This window comes from Triturus cristatus, chromosome 11 (assembly GCF_964204655.1).
Source record: "Triturus cristatus chromosome 11, aTriCri1.1, whole genome shotgun sequence".
Lineage (NCBI taxonomy): Eukaryota > Metazoa > Chordata > Amphibia > Caudata > Salamandridae > Triturus > Triturus cristatus.
In genome coordinates this window covers 967,439,428-967,457,263 of record NC_140594.1, presented here as the reverse complement: position 1 = coordinate 967,457,263, position 17,836 = coordinate 967,439,428, and positions in this window count along the sequence as shown.

The following is a 17,836-nucleotide window of genomic DNA, read 5'->3' as shown; positions in this document are numbered from 1 at the left end:
AACAAAGAAGTAAAAAAAAGAACTGTAAAATGTGAGTCTGAAAAATTGTAAGTGAAATGAGCACTGAAGAAGTCAAGTGCGATTTTGGCAACTGTTTGAATTGAACAGGAGCCGATCACTGACTAATTCGTCGGTGCACTCACATTGGAGCTCTGCCCACTAAATAAGTGGTACAGGATGTTGATGTTCTCAGCAAATAGTTGTGAAAAGAGAAGACTGAGCTATGTTACAAAACATCGTGGACATTTAAAAATCTGCGAGCATTCATGACAAGAATTTTCAATTCTATTAAGGACACGGAGGCGGGAATTATGCTTCTCGTTTCTTTGCATTTATTATACAGCAGCCAATAAAACACTTTTCTTTGTAAAAACTACAAATCCCATTATCACCAGGTTCTCCATAACCATAGAGAGCATCCCTATATAAGGTCTTACTGAGGTAACCACTTCCTCTTTCTTTGTGTGATCTGTAAACCATTAAGTCCAGCTTCCCCGAGACAAAAAAATACCTCAATCCTGAACAACGTCCGTAATGAAACAGTTCTTCACGATAAGCCACATCTGAAGTCCAACAGGGAACTTCCGGTCTCGGGGTGGAACACCGCCGTCTCGAAAAACTGGGAAATGATCGCAGAACTTCGGGAGGACACTCCATAAAAACCCATTGCAGAAGGAAAAACTCCTTACTTTCCGTTTGTATCTGTAACAAAGAGAAACAATCCGTAATAACGGTCACCCCCGAAAAATATTTTAAACATTAAATTTGTCAAACGGGGGAAAAATCATCAAAGAATACAATGAAGATGCGATATTATCAACATAACTGTAAATGCATCACATATGATTCAGGATAACAATACTTAACTCTGGGTGAGATAATCCTCGCCTCCGTGTCCTTAATAGAATTGAAAATTCTTGTCACGAATGTTCGCAAATGTTTTATTCTATGTCAGGGCCGAAGGCTCCGATTATGCTTCTTCAAAGCTTAGCCACCACTACTGATGCCACATCTAATATAGGTTTATAATAGAAAGACTTAAAGGTGGACTCTGTCGAACAATCAGCCGCATTCATTATATCGGTTAGACTTGCTCCCATAGAAAAGGACATAGACGCCATCGCCCTTCGAACAGAATGAGCACCAAATCTAGAGACATCAATGCCTGCTTCGTTCATGAGCCAGCGCATCCATCGAGATAAGGTGGCTGGGGTCACCGGGTGAAAAGGTTTTGTAAAGCAATAAACAATTGTCCATGCATATTTGTACGAAATTCAGCTGTACTTACCTCGTACGCTTTAACACACTTAACCACACATAATTTCGGATTATCTGGAAAAGTTGGATAAGACACTGATTTGGTATTGCACTTGGTACGTCTGGAGATAATAAAAGAAACCCCTTCAGGGAGAAACGACATCCTGCCAAATCCAAGGCCCGAATATCAGATACTCTTTTGCAAGAGACCAAGCATAACAACATAGCCAGCTTGGCGGAACGCTGTTTCCGTGACAGGTACTTGTTAGCGGGCCAGTTTTCTAGGAATCGTAGCACAACCGTGACGTCCCATAGGAACGAGTATTTTGGACACAGAGGCCTGACCATCCTAATGCCCCTAAGCAGTTTACAAACCAAGGGATGTTCTCCCACTGGTTTAACATCCAGCTGGACATGCCCGCTGAGATAGCAGACCGAAAGTTATTGACCGTCCTATACGCGAGGCCAGAGGACGCCAGGGAGGCTAGGTAATTCATGACCATGGAGACATTTGCTGTAGTGGGATCGACGTCCCGTTGACCACACCAGCTACACCATTTGTTCCATGCTGATGAATACCGCTTGTGGGTGTTAGCTGACCATGCCTGTTTGATGAAGTCATGAGCGTCTCTCGAAAGCCCTGGGATCTCCCATCTATCCCTGAAACTCACCATGCTATCAGAGGGAGTTGCCCTGCTTCTACTAAGGGATGACGGGCCTTCTGACGGTCCAGCAAGAGGTTCCACCTCTGTGGAAGGAGAATTGGCGCAGCACACGCCATTTCCAGGATGATCGGGAACCAAGCTTGTGCTCTCCACAACGGTGTGACTTGAATCAGTTCTGCTCGCTAATGCTTGGTTTGAGCCATTTCAAAAGGAGGGAAGGCATAGCAAAGGGCTGGAGGCCACGTCTAAAGGAATGCGTCCGAGGCCTTTGTCTCTGGACCCGGCTGCCAACTGTAAAATTCCGGCAGTTGTTTGTTCAGACTTGATGCAAACAAATCCGATTGGCAAGGGCCCTTTAATTGATTCAGAATACGGAAAACTCGGGGGTGAAGCCTCCAATCGCTGTAGTCCCGCAAATAACGAGAGTGCCAATCTGCTACTTCGTTGTTGCGCCACCACAGATATTCTGTGGTGTAGACAATAATGCTAAAAGTTCTTGGCGAATTCTGCAAGAATTCGGGACCTTGTTCCCCCCAGTTTGTTCACGTATCGGACCGCCGATACATTGTCCATCCGTAAGAGGATGCAACAGTCCGTCTTCTGAGGGGAGGGACTGCGAATCGCGAATGAGCCTTCCAGCAACTCCAGGCAGTTGATGTGTAGGGAGAGCTCCACCTGAGACCACTGACCCTCCGTCAAAAGCGGACCACAGCGGGCTCCCCAGCCCCAGCGGCTGGCGTCCGATTTGATCACTACCTCGGGCTTGGATCCGAATATGGCTCTGCCATTCCACGACTCCATGTGGTCTAACCACCACAACATTTCCAACCTCGCGTACTCGGAAAGAGCAATCCGTTCGGCATATCCGAGGCCTTTGCGGAGATGTTGAATCTTTAAGCATCGGAGTGCACGGTAGTGAAGGGGTCCCGGGAAAATGGCTTGGATTGAAGAGGTCAACAGACACACCACTCGGGCTATTGGCCTCAAGGATGCAATCTGCTTGTTCACAATCAATCTCAATTCCTTCTCGATCGCCCTGATCTTTTGTGTTGGAAGGAGAAGCTGGCAGCTCCGAGAATCGACTTGGAAGCCCAGAAACTTGATAGATTGTGTGGGTGACAGAATGGATTTCTGTGGATTTACCACAAAACCCAGGCGCTGAAGTAACTTGATGGACCACTCTAGGTGTGTGATCACCAGTTGGGGGCAGCGAGCCATGATAATGATGTCGTCCAGGTAGACGATTAACCGACGATTTAGCTCTCAAGGATTCCACCACCAGACGAAGGAGTTTCGTGAAGCACCATGGTGCTGACGAAAGTCCGAAGGGAAGGACTTTGAATTCGTAGTAAACGCCCTGCCAGAGAAACTGAAGAAATCGCCGATGAGGGGCATAGATTGGCACGGAAAGATACGCATCTTTCAGGTCCGGGCGGACCATCAAATCCCCCTCTTGCAGAAGGTCTCGTAATAAATGGATGCCTTCCATTTTGAAGTGGCGGTAAATAATCCACCCGTTGAACTCTTTTAGATTCAGAAGTAGTGTGGACCCGCCCCCTTTTTTCTGCACTAGGAAAATATTGCTGATGAACCCTTGCGGGTGGGCCTGCATGACAATGATAGCTCCCTTCTTCAGGAGGGATTGGATCTTTTCCGTAATAAAACTCTGTTTGTGACAGGAAAAATATATGGGGGGGTAGTTCTGGATGAGAGTATCGTACAGTTGTAGTTTGTACCCCTGAACCGTCTCCAAGATCCGAGCATCTTGTGAGATCGTTTGCCAGACTGATAGGAAAGAGTGAGTCCGTCCCCCCAGCACCACCTCTGAGCACAAGATGAGACTCACCTGTATTTTCTGTGTCCTGGTGGTTGCCCTGGTTGCCACCGAACCTGGCTTTTCAAAACCGATTCCTTGACCTTCGGGAGGGATAGAAAAAGGCGTTACCGGAGTTGGGGTCATGGTACCCTCCTCTCTGATGCTGTTGGCCACGTGGGACGCCTTGATTATATCCTCGGCTGATCGACCGCCCTCGATTTTGTCCAGCCCTGATGAAAACCGGTCGGAAGGCACACTTTAGGGACTCCTGCGCCTTATCCAGTCCACTGAAGGTGGCCACGAACTTGGTCAGTTCCTTCAAGAATGGCTGGCCGAAGAGAAGACCCTGGGCCACGGGTTCTGCCTCCGAGGAGGACAACTCTGCTAATTTGGAGTCCAGTTTGAGGAGGATGGATCGTCTCCTCTCACTGGACATGGTGCAGTTGGCATTGCTCAGCTGGCATACTGCTCGTTGCGCCCATCCAATGAGATCACCTGGGTCAACTGGAGTCCCAGATTCTTTGGCATGAAACCCCATCTCTAAAATCTTGGTCAATGGTCCTGATAGGTCAAGTAACTTATCTTGGCATGATAGCCAGGCGCAATCTATGCCCTTGGGGTCTTTCGAATATTTCTTCAAGTAAGTTAACATCGTGGGGTCCACTTCGGGGGTCTCCGCAACTCGTGCCGCTAGGTCTGCCCTCGGGCATTCCGACCGAAGTCGTGCCCTGACGTCCTTATCAAAAGGGCGTCAGAGGTGCGATTGCACATAATCCGCAACCTCCTGCAGCGGGAGCCATACTGTAGAGTTAGGGTGGATTATGTCCGCTGTTTCAAATGTGAGCAGTTTAGGCTGTGGTGGGGGCTCAATGTGGTGTTCCTTCCTGGATTTCTTCATCGGTCTGGCAGCTTCCTCCTGCTATGAATCCTTGTCGGACGAGGAGTCCACATTCTCTCTTTGGGTTGGCTCCGTAGGCTCGACCGGCACAATGTACGCGTGGTCGTTGGCCAATGCCCTGGAAAGCCGAGCGAAATCCTCTGTATGAGGGTTGGAACTTTTCTTTGCACTGGGTTGTCATCGGGCACTTGTGGCCGGGATCCACCCTTGCGGAAGCGCGTAGCTATTTAAATGAAGCATGAGAGGAGCAATCGCTCGCACTAACGATGAATTGACTGAGTGTTTCACCCCAGCATCTCAAGGCCTCCACGAGGTCCTCTTTCAGTGAACCAGCGGGTTCTGATCTAAAAGAATCCTCCTCATAAAAGTATTCGGCCATTGTGCAGAGCTAAAGTAATAGGCCACCAAGAATGTGATGATCTGAGGTCTACTCAGTTTCCAGGAGGAGACACAGGGGAGAGGAACAACCCCAGGCAAGCTAGCAGGTGTAATAATTGTTAAGTGGTGGAGGGAGGGCTTGCCAAACCTCTCTAGGCAGAGCCTATGCAGGATTTTACTGCCCTCCGCGACTTATGAGCATCGGGCGTCACCGGGAGCTGCAGATCCGTAGTGTTAAACTCTATCGGGGCAATGCGCAAAATGGCCGCCGCGCATGTGCGGAATTGGCCACCCGTTGCAATAGAAAGAGGACTCGAGCGACGCGCGTCCTCGCCCCACTCTCCCACTCCATCTGAGCAATGGCGCAGGCACAATGCGCCCTGCCGGGGAGGCCGAAGCGTTCCCTCAACGACGGTGAACGAACGCAGGTGGAATGACAACAGAAATCGGGCTAGTATGCGCGATCGACACCCGCTGAATAAGTGTATAACAGAAAAATGTAATTGAGCAGAAAACTCTTAGCGACAATGTCAATAGCGCAAGAAGCACACAGCGTAGAAGCACACAGCGCATAAGCACACAGCGCATATCATTATTAACCAATGCTCAAACCCATACGCTACCATACAATAAGAGTAGTAAGGGAAGGCACTTAACTATCTGCGGAGCAGCAAAGAAAGAGGAAGTGGTTACCTCAGCGAGACCTTATATAGGGATGCTCTCTATGGTTATGGAGTACCTGGTGATCATGGGATTTGTAGTTTTTACAAAGAAAAGTGTTTTATTGGCTGCTGTATAATAAATGCAAAGAAATGAGAAGCATAATTGGAGCCTCCGGTCCTGACATAGAATTTAATTGCTTCTTTTAAGAGAGCGGAGGTGAAGAAGAGAAAGGTGCAAACACATCTTGACATTAAAAAGATTCTGAAGTCTCGTCCCAAATCAGGAATGTTGACATGCCTGTAATAAATGTGAAATTATTGCCAAAGCACAGATATTTTATTACAAAATATAGTTGCAAACTTAAATTTGTAATAGCTAAAGAAAAGGACAGAACAAAACAGGGATAAGGCTGGAAAGGTATTTTGGTCCAGGCGTTGTTAATCTTACCTTCCATACAAACAGATAATTGGAAGATACATCAAAAAATGGGAAATTTCACAATTAACTTGTAATGGAGATTAATACTCCTATTACTTAACAGTGATCGCTATTACCCTTAATCCATCTTGTCACATGAGTTGTTGCAACACGAGGTGATGTCACCTTGTGGTGTCGTCTTTTGGCCTTGACCTGTGTACCCCAGAAGTCACACGGACACTGTAGTGTGGTGGTGGCAAGATAACTGAGTCACGCCCGGAGACCTGGGCTTTTTATTAACTCCTTTTCCCACTGAACTGGCGTACGTCAGTTCAACCCACTTTCGCTACGCACATGGGGGTCAAGGCTATTTCCCCCAGTGCAACTAGGAGAGTTGGGCTCGCCCATGACCTGACAACACTACATTCCTCCTTTACCAGGAAATGACAATAACGGAAACCCAACAGCGATAGCTGAAAACTTAACAACTTAAAGTTCACAGTGATCCAGCGCAGACCCAATAATTTGGACAAGGACGAACACTCAATTATTTTATTTAATTTGGCCCTTACTCATACACCCAAGTCCCTGTGGCGCTGGTGTCAAGTTTACAAATTTCTTACCACTTCATATTCATTAATTTAATTTTTGGACAGTTCATATTCTACACTATAAACCTTCTCGTTCAAATTTCCATCTTCTTGGTCGATCGACCAATTAGTTGGAAAATTGAAGGCAACAGTTACTCAAATAATAAATGGACAAAAATAATCACAGACTCGTTGTTTGCAATTTGTTAAATTTATCTAACTCAAAATGCATTAGTCTTAGAAAAATACCTCATGAGAGAAAATACACTTTAAACTGTCAACAAATAATCAATCTCGAGATAACATAAATTGCATGGAGGGGATAGATGAAGAGACATCAGACATGTGCATAATCAAATCTCGATTTGAGAAGGATAGATGAAGAGACAAAAGAACATGGATTATAACTTTGATTTATTAAAGCTACCAACCCAAAGAATACGAATGAGGAAAACCACCACCCTGGCCTATGTAGCAGCAGGGGATCTCCAGACAAATCGTCAGGGATCTAAGACTCAAAGATCAGGATAAGGATAGGCCTGGAACCGTTAGGCCTCTTGCAACCCGACAATCAGCAACGCAGCCTTTCTCTCCTTACGCCTAATGCAGTAGCCGCATCTGCCGCCCTCACTTCTAACCCCCCCTAAATCACCTACTCTTTATACCCTTACCATACAGATTCCATCCCACTAAAATTGCTAAATCACCCTTTTTAGCTACAGGATTGGCAAATCTTGGGGCGGATGATCACCCTATCATTAAGACATGCTCTCTTTGACTACCCCATTGTCCGGTTTTTCGTTCCCACATATTCAGTATGCATCCCTATTCTCTCATTTCTCTCATGAGGTGAATGTATCGAGTTAAGGACAATTTTTAATACAGTTAACATTTTGTGGAATTTCACACAGGGTTCACTGGAGTTGGCTGCATGTCAAGCGTCATGTCCTTTACCGTGCCATGATCTTTCAGCTTGTTCAGCATCTTGGCCATTTAGTCACGTGGTTTAGGCGCACTGCAAGTTTCACTCATCACAGTTCGGCTAACTTAACCCAAAATGGAGACTCGTCCATTTACTAAAAGAAAGGAAAGCAAACATTTATTAATAATATGGTAATGGAATCTTCACTGTTAACCACCCACTATAACTCTAGTCCATGTTAACAGTTATCCTAGCATAGCATAAACAAAAAGCGGCATTAATTATGTATGACAAAGCAACTCACGTCATGCATTTTTCTACATATACATGCAATATACTGTGCAATACATTCATAACAAGTTCTACATACAATATTATTACAGACTTGGTTATTTACGTACTGTTAGGATTAATTCCATGCATATTGCGAAGCAAATTCCCCATGTGTGGTGTCTAGCTGCATGTTTAATTCTATTTTCTACTTAAAGTTAGTATGTGTTGGACTTGGACCTTTTTGCAGGGGCATCCCTAAACTTTTTGCCTTCCTCCTGTATTATCTCTGACCTGTTGTTGGCTGTTTCATGACTCTGGGCACCTTACCACTGCTGATCAGTGATAAGGTGCATATGCTCTCCCTATGGTAAAATGTATACATTGATTGGTGTCCATGTTTGGCTTATTTGGTTTACTATCAGCCCCTAGTAAAGTGCACCAGGAGTGCCAGGACTTGTAAATACAAATACTGCTGGTGGGCTTGCAGCACTGGTTGTGCCACCTGTAGGAGAGTAGGGTCTGCAATCCTATGATCACCCAGATTTTTTTGCTTTTGCTTCATTGGTTTACGACTTTCTCCGGCTGTGGGCCTGCCAATCAGACCCACAGCCTAGCTGTTCTCTCTCGAAATTAACACACATGTACGTTAGGTGCATCCACTAATTGGAACTGGGCCGCCTTGTCAGTCCCTGTCTCAGCATACCACAGGTATCCAGGGCATCGGTGTACCCAGGGCCTACCAGGGGCTGAAGCATGTATTATGCCACCCCTGGAATGGCCGCCCAAATCTGACACAACTGGCTGCACGACAGCTGGGGCCACGTGGTGTAATCACCCGTTGCTGTAGGTGTAGTATTCCTACACCTAAACCCTAACATGGACACATGGGTTCCTATCAGTCACTCCTATGGCAGGCCTTATCAATCCTGAAGGCAGAGTGCAGGGGATCATGTGGGACGGTGCTCTGGCGCGAGCTGAGCCCGTCGACGGCTTGTGGAACCAAGTCCTAATAGCCGTTCCATGGTGACGCGGGCCAACTACTTTTAATGCATTATAATCCTTGCGGTTATTTGCTAACTTTGGCATCGCATCACCTATACATGTCGAGTAAGGTGTCATACGAATGGGAATACGAACCCCTCGCCAGTCCTGGTGACGGGGTTAGCATTCCCCCCTTTTAGAGGGACACGACATGGAAGTAACCTTGAACCCCGGTTAAAGTTGACTCAAGCCTCAGCATCACAAAATGGATGCTGCCACCAGACACAAGTCTGACCTCCTGCTGCTGGGGGACCTTCCAGCAAGGGGAGCTTGGACAAAGGGTTTCCTGTCGAGGGCGGTGTTAGCACCGTCCCAGACAGGGTTTGTGTATCCCAGGTAGGCAGGGCTGAAAGGAAGGTGATTGCAAGTGGCACCCCGGTGCTCACTGTGCATAGCCCGGCTCAAACCAGTTTCGGGGGCACACCAGCCCCTGAGCTGGCGCGAAGCCGGACAAAGGATAGGGGTGTAACCACCCCCCTCCTGGCTCCACCCATAGGTAGAACCTAGTCACGGGCCAGCCCCTTTTCTTAGAATAAAGGTAGGAGCGAGTCCCCTTCCCAAATTGGATAATCAGATAATCGGATACCTCCGAATCACGAACCACTTTCCACGAAAGGAACTCTTGACTATTTCTGAAGACTCTCCCTTGTGGCTAAGGAGTAGCCACCCTGCACCAGCAGGCACCACCTAAGCGCTTGCGGTTTGCTGTAAGTCTCTCCTACGGATCAAGACTGCCCAGCTCGACGAGACCCGAGTTCCCTGCCATCTCTGACCTTTTACCTCCCTCATCAGCTCAGCTGAGAGTCGTAGGTGTGACGAGACCTGCGGGACCGGCTATCATCAGGACCGGCACAACGCTTATCTAGCACGCCCACCGAGGGACCCTCGAGTGAGTGCACCTAGGGTTTGAGAAACCCTAAACCCTGAGCAGCTCCAGCATCGAAGTCTGTCTCCCCAGCATCCACGAGATCTGCGTGGGGGCCCTTCCGCTCCTTGCTGTTCACCGCGTTGTCCGACCACTTGCCGACCGGCTTGTGGCCCGCTTCACGACGCACCACGTTTTGTTTCATCACTAGTCTGGTTGCTCCAGACTGGCTCTTGCTCCCCTTCAACAGAGGAGTACCCCGGACCCTCCTGGTCCACTCCCGACGCCATCTTGACTCCCCCGCTTGGGTGGCCACTGCCAAGATCCGCTGCCCCTTCCTGGGCCCAGCATCATCGACAGCAGACACCTTCGTGGGACAGCTCGCCCTCCATCCTGGTCGCCGCCGCGCCTCCTGGTCCGAGGAACAGCCGAGTCCGACGTCACCCACTCACCTGGTCGAGGTGACTTCCGCCGGTACCCTCCTGGTACCCACACGATCGCTGGCTAGCGGTTGAGAACTGAGTCCCCTCTGCTTTCAGGTTTTCCTTCCCCACCGATCCAGGCTTGGATCGCTCTGAACATCGTCACTGGTCGCCTGCCAGCAACTTCTTCTTTCAGGCTCCCGAGACTACACGAGGACTCCCGACATCTTGACGAACTTCACGCAGCCGCAGCCTCCGGGCTAGGTAACTCGAGCATCTCGGTGTTCCATCGCAGGTTCGCTCTACAAGTGTCCAGTTCCTTTTTCGTTTAGTCCCACTGATCGGATCACTCCGGGATCAGTATCTCCAGACTCTAACCATTCGCATTTCACTGTTAGTGTAGGTGGTTTCTCGTGCCCCTCGGGCATTTGTGTAAATTGTGCAACTGAAGTATTTTCCTAAGAGTTTTGTAGTGTGCTTAGCTCCCTGACTCATAAAGAGCCAGGGTAGTCCTGTTATAAATAAATATCCTTTTATTTTCATAACAACTTGTGTGGTGTCCTTTCACTTGGTGTTCAAGGGGTATATGTGATGGTAAACAGCTGGCTTAACACGCCCTCTAGAGTTTAGCCTAAGACTGCTCGTATCCACGCTACTAGGATAGCTGGTCTAAAAGGTTGACTTACAACCAATCATCAATAAGGGTCGTTTGGAATGATACACAGTGATCACTAGAATAGTGAGCACTACATATCAGGCCAACTTCTCACATTGGTGAGCAGCGGTTGGGATTTGAGCTTGCTGTTGTTTTACCACACACGTATCCTAAGAATATCGCAGTGAAAGATCACATAAGTACCCAGGTACATATAACTTAACTTAGAATACTCCGAGTTCTACTGAACCGGCTGTTGTAGTGTAACAGGGCTTAGCACACCCTGACTACAACTCCTAGCAAGGGATCAGTAGGTAAACCCATAGTGTAGGTAGGTGCAACACTTACACCTCACTAGAAAAGCATGTCGATCCACGGAGAGTCTTCGCAGACTCCCTTAGTGGTCAGTGACCCTCCACAGGTCGTGTCACGATATGCAACTCTTAGCTTCAAGGAGATGCGACAACTGTGTGCCTCCAGGAAGCTAAACCAGGGTTCTAACCCTACCATCGCAATACTGATAGGTCTCTTAGAGGCGTACGATGCTAGGAGGTCCTCTAACACAGGTCCCCCCAGTGCAGATGGGAACATGCCGCCCTTAGAGGGAACCCTCGGTGACCCGGACCTCGACCCTCACACAGAGGAGGAGGACGAGGACGAGTTATCGGGAGACGAGGCAGACAAAGGTCCAGCGGTAGTCGGCAGGCTTACAAGGACCAACTTAAGCAGGCATGAGAATGGAACTGGGGGAGCCCCGGGCCCACGCTCAAGCAGGCTTAACCTTGGGAACGGACGAGCTAGGTCTCTCTCCAGAGGCTCTGGCAGATCGGTTCATACACATGTCTCTCAGGCATCCTCTCAGAGAGGAATGACTTCCCCTCAGAGGAGGGAGCATGAAGCGAAGATGCGGGAGGTCAATCTGAGGATCGAGCGGGAAGAACTTGCCCTCGCCAAAGAAAGACTTGCCTTAGCCCGAGAGCAGAAATTAAGTGGGTTAGATCCCACTGGTGGCAGCATTCTCCTTAGAGAGAAAGACAGGGGTATAGACACTAGACACCTGAGTAAAATCGTGCCCCCCTTTAAACAAGGGGACGACATCCACAAGTGGATAACTGCCTTGGAGAGGGCCTGCACTGTCCAGTGCGTCCCCCCAAGTCAGTGGGCAGCTATACTGTGGCTTTCCTTTGAAGGTAAAGGAAGGGACAAGCTCCTCACTACAAGAGCTGAGGATGCTAACAACTACCAGGTCCTGAAGAACACACTGATTGATGGGTTCGGCTTAACCACGGAACAGTACCGGGTGCTGTTCCGGGACACCCAGAAAATTCAGTCTCAGGATTGGGCTGACTTTGTCGATTGTGCCACTAAGGCTTTGGAAGGCTGGTTGCTGGGTAGCAAGGTTACTGATTACACAGGATTGTACAATCTTATCATGCGAGAACAGATTTTAAACAACTGTCAGAACCAATTGTTGCATCAGCACCTTGTCGACTCGGATCTGACCTCTCCCCAAGAATTGGGAAAGAAGGCGGACAGATGGGTCAGAACAAGGGTCAAGCAGAACCAGAATCAGAACCAGGGTGGTCAGAAGAAAGCAGACCAGAAGGGTAACAAGAACGAACAAAATGACCAGAAGTCTTCGACAGGTCCCCAACAAACCAAAGAGGGTGGGGGTCAGGCTTCGCAGAAGAAGAAGACTCAAGAAGGCCAGTCAAAAAGGTGGTGCCAATACTGTAAAAGTAAGACTCACTGGTTTAGTGAGTGCACCAAGAAAGGAGGGCAAACTCCTGCCACTGCAGCCCCTAAGGCACCTGCACCCCCTAGTACAGTCAGCAGTGGTAGTGCGCCTCCCAAGGCATTAGTTGGGTTAACCTTGGGAACCGAGGGGAGTGACGACTTAGTCGGCACGCTCACTCAGGCCGTCCTTGTCTGTACAGGGGATATGGATATGTCCCCTGACGCCAGTCCCAATACTTTGGGCAAATACAGACAGACACCTTTGATAAATGGAAGAGTGGCTCAGGCCTACAGGGACACGTGTGCCAGTGTCACCATGGTGACGCCTAACTTCGTGGACCCTGGACAGATCATGCTAGGTACCAGTTACCTAGTGACCAATGCCAGCAACGTCACTACCAATCACAGTATGGCAGTTGTTGATTTCTCCTGGGGAGGGGTAAGTGGCCCGAAAAAGGTTGTGGTTAGTTCAGACCTCCCCGTAGAATGTCTGTTGGGCAATGATTTGGAAACGTCACAATGGTCAGAGGTGGAGCAGAGGACTCACATGGAGATGTTAGGCTTGCCAGCACATGTCCTTGCTGTGACCAGGTCACAGGCCAAAAGATGCCCCACTGAACAGGTGCTGGATCCTGGAAGAACGGACCAGGCACCTTCCAAGAAAAGGAGCAGTAAGGGTAAGGCTTCGCCTTCCCCCTTGCCCCAGGTCGTGGATCAAGTCTCCGAGGAGGCTGACCTTAAAGAACTGAGGGAAACTGAGCCGCAAGAGCTTGAACCTGGTCAGGTTGAGTTTCTGGGCTCAGGGGGACCCTCCAGGGAAGACCTGGGGAAGGCACAGTTAGACTGCCCCTCCCTTGAACCCCTCAGACAGCAGGCCGCTGCTGAGGCTGCAGGGAACGCCACAGGTACCCACAAAGTGTACTGGGACGATGGACTCCTGTACTCCGAGGCAAGAGACCGCAAACCTGGTGCGACCAGGAGGTTGGTCATCCCCTTGTCTCTGAGAGGTTTCCTTCTCACCTTGGCCCACGAGATTCCCCTTGCAGGTCACTTAGGCCAGAATAAGACTTGGGACAGACTTGTTCCACACTTTCACTGGCCCCACATGTCCGAAGATACGAAGGAGTTTTGCCGCTCCTGTGTCACTTGCCAAGCCAGTGGTAAGTCAGGTGGCACGACAAAGGCCCCCCTCATACCACTGCCAGTGGTGGGGGTACCCTTTGAACGAGTGGGGATCGACATTGTCGGACCAATGGAACCCCAGACAGCATCAGGGCACAAGTTCATACTGGTGGTGGTGGACCACGCCACCAGGTATCCTGAAGCTATTCCCCTTAGGACCACTACAGCACCTGTGGTGGCACGGGCCCTGCTTGGAGTGTTCTCCAGAGTGGGCTTCCCTAAGGAGGTCGTCTCAGACAGAGGTGCAAACTTCATGTCGGGATATCTGACTGCTATGTGGAAGGAATGTGGTGTCAACTACAAGTTCACCACACACTATCACCCACAATGCAATGGGCTGGTTGAGAGATTCAACCGGACCCTAAAAGGGATGATTCACGGACTACCTGAAAAGCTTCGGCGGAGATGGGATGTCCTGATACCCTGCCTCTTGTTCGCCTACAGAGAGGTCCCACAGAAGGGGGTTGGCTACAGCCCTTTCGAGCTTCTGTTCGGACATCCTGTAAGGGGACCCCTTTGTTTGGTAAAGGAAGGATGGGAGAGACCTCTCAGAAAGCCGGCATCAAACATTGTGGACTATGTGCTCGGTCTCCGCTCGCGGATGGCGGAGTACATGGAAAAGGCGTCTAAAAACCTGGAGGCGAGCCAAGAATTACAGAAAGCTTGGCACGACCAAAAGGCTGTCCTGACTGTGTACCAGCCTGGACAGAAGGTGTGGGTGCTGGAGCCAGTGGCCCCAGCAGCACTCAAAGACAAATGGTCTGGGCCCCACACGATCATTGAGCAAAAGGGAGAGGTCACCTACTTGGTAGACCTGGGAACTCCTCGGAGCCCCCACAGGGTGCTCCATGTAAACAGGCTCAAGGCATATGTCGACAGGGAGGGCATGGGCTTGCTCATGGCCACAGATGAGGGACAGGAGGAGGAGAGTGACCCTCTCCCAGACCTGCTCTCTCAGAACCCTGACGATGGATCAGTAGATGGTGTTGTCTTTTGTGGCAGCCTCTCTGGACATCAACAAGAGGATTGTAAACAGGTTCTTCAATCCTTTCGACATATGTTCTCTCTGACACCCAGTCAGACCAAGTGGTGTACCCATGAGGTCGACACTGGGGACAGTCTGCCCGTCAAGAGTAAAATCTATCGGCAACCTGATCATGTCAGAGACTGCATCAAGACAGAGGTGCAGAAAATGTTGGAGCTGGGAGTCATTGAACCCTCGGACAGCCCCTGGGCTAGTCCCGTAGTGCTCGTGCCGAAACCTCACACCCAGGGCGGTAAGAAAGAGATGAGGTTCTGCGTGGACTACAGAGGTCTCAATGCAGTCACTAAGACTGACGCCCACCCGATACCAAGAGCAGACGAACTTATCGACCGGTTGGCCTCGGCCAGCTACTTAAGTACGTTTGACCTGACAGCTGGGTATTGGCAAATCAGGTTAGCTGAGGAGGCCAAGCCCAAAACAGCATTTTCTACCCCGGGTGGGCACTATCAGTTCGTGGTAATGCCCTTTGGGTTGAAAAATGCACCTGCCACCTTCCAAAGGCTGGTGAATCGAGTTCTCACTGGGTTGGACGACTTCTGTGCGGCGTATCTGGACGATATCGCTGTCTTTAGCTCCACCTGGGAGGATCACCTGGTCCACCTGAGGAAAGTGTTAGAGGCCCTGCAGAAGGCAGGCCTCACTATCAAGGCCACCAAGTGCCAGATAGGGCAGACACAGGTTGTATACCTGGGCCACCTTGTAGGTGGAGGCCAGGTTCAACCATTGGAGAGCAAAATACAGGCCATCCAGGACTGGGCTTCTCCAACCACCCAGACTCAGGTTCGAGCTTTCTTGGGCCTGACTGGTTATTACCGGAAATTTGTCAGAAATTATGGATCCATTGTGACCCCGCTAAACGACCTGACAAGTAAAAAGATGCCAAAAAAAGTTCAGTGGACAGCAAGCTGTCAGAAGGCATTCGATGACCTAAAGCAGGCCATGTGCACAGCACCTATCCTAAAGAGTCCAGACTACTCCAAACCATTCATTGTCCAAACAGACGCTTCGGAGCTGGGTGTGGGAGCTGTTCTATCGCAACTGAATTTTGATGGTCATGACCAGCCCATAGCTTTTATTAGCAGGAGGCTGACCCCCAGAGAGAAGAATTGGTCAGCTATTGAGAGGGAGGCCTTTGCTGTGGTTTGGGCCCTGAAGAAGTTGAGGCCATACTTGTTTGGCACTCACTTCAAGATTCAGACCGACCATAAGCCCCTCTTGTGGCTAAATCAAATGAAGGGTGAAAACCCCAAACTACTTAGGTGGTCCATTTCCCTACAGGGGATGGACTTCACAGTGGAGCATAGACCTGGCACTGATCATGGCAATGCAGATGGGCTCTCCAGGTATTTCCACTTAGAGCAAGAAGACTCACCTGGTCAAGGTTAGCTTATTGTCCCAAAGTTTGGGGGGGGGTCATGTAGGAGAGTAGGGTCTGCAATCCTATGATCACCCAGATTTTTTTGCTTTTGCTTCATTGGTTTACGACTTTCTCCGGCTGTGGGCCTGCCAATCAGACCCACAGCCTAGCTGTTCTCTCTCGAAATTAACACACATGTACGTTAGGTGCATTCACTAATTGGAACTGGGCCGCCTTGTCAGTCCCTGTCTCAGCATACCACAGGTATCCAGGGCATCGGTGTACCCAGGGCCTACCAGGGGCTGAAGCATGTATTATGCCACCCCTGGAATGGCCGCCCAAATCTGACACAGCTGGCTGCACGACAGCTGGGGCCACGTGGTGTAATCACCCGTTGCTGTAGGTGTAGTATTCCTACACCTAAACCCTAACATGGACACATGGGTTCCTATCAGTCACTCCTATGGCAGGCCTTATCAATCCTGAAGGCAGAGTGCAGGGGATCATGTGGGACGGTGCTCTGGCGCGAGCTGAGCCCGTCGACGGCTTGTGGAACCAAGTCCTAATAGCCGTTCCATGGTGACGCGGGCCAACTACTTTTAATGCATTATAATCCTTGCGGTTATTTGCTAACTTTGGCATCGCATCACCTATACATGTCGAGTAAGGTGTCATACGAATGGGAATACGAACCCCTCGCCAGTCCTGGTGACGGGGTTAGCATTCCCCCCTTTTAGAGGGACACGACATGGAAGTAACCTTGAACCCCGGTTAAAGTTGACTCAAGCCTCAGCATCACAAAATGGATGCTGCCACCAGACACAAGTCTGACCTCCTGCTGCTGGGGGACCTTCCAGCAAGGGGAGCTTGGACAAAGGGTTTCCTGTCGAGGGCGGTGTTAGCACCGTCCCAGACAGGGTTTGTGTATCCCAGGTAGGCAGGGCTGAAAGGAAGGTGATTGCAAGTGGCACCCCGGTGCTCACTGTGCATAGCCCGGCTCAAACCAGTTTCGGGGGCACACCAGCCCCTGAGCTGGCGCGAAGCCGGACAAAGGATAGGGGTGTAACCACCCCCCTCCTGGCTCCACCCATAGGTAGAACCTAGTCACGGGCCAGCCCCTTTTCTTAGAATAAAGGTAGGAGCGAGTCCCCTTCCCAAATTGGAGAATCAGATAATCGGATACCTCCGAATCACGAACCACTTTCCACGAAAGGAACTCTTGACTATTTCTGAAGACTCTCCCTTGTGGCTAAGGAGTAGCCACCCTGCACCAGCAGGCACCACCTAAGCGCTTGCGGTTTGCTGTAAGTCTCTCCTACGGATCAAGACTGCCCAGCTCGACGAGACCCGAGTTCCCTGCCATCTCTGACCTTTTACCTCCCTCATCAGCTCAGCTGAGAGTCGTAGGTGTGACGAGACCTGCGGGACCGGCTATCTTCAGGACCGGCACGACGCTTATCTAGCACGCCCACCGAGGGACCCTCGAGTGAGTGCACCTAGGGTTTGAGAAACCCTAAACCCTGAGCAGCTCCAGCATCGAAGTCTGTCTCCCCAGCATCCACGAGATCTGCGTGGGGGCCCTTCCGCTCCTTGCTGTTCACCGCGTTGTCCGACCACTTGCCGACCGGCTTGTGGCCCGCTTCACGACGCACC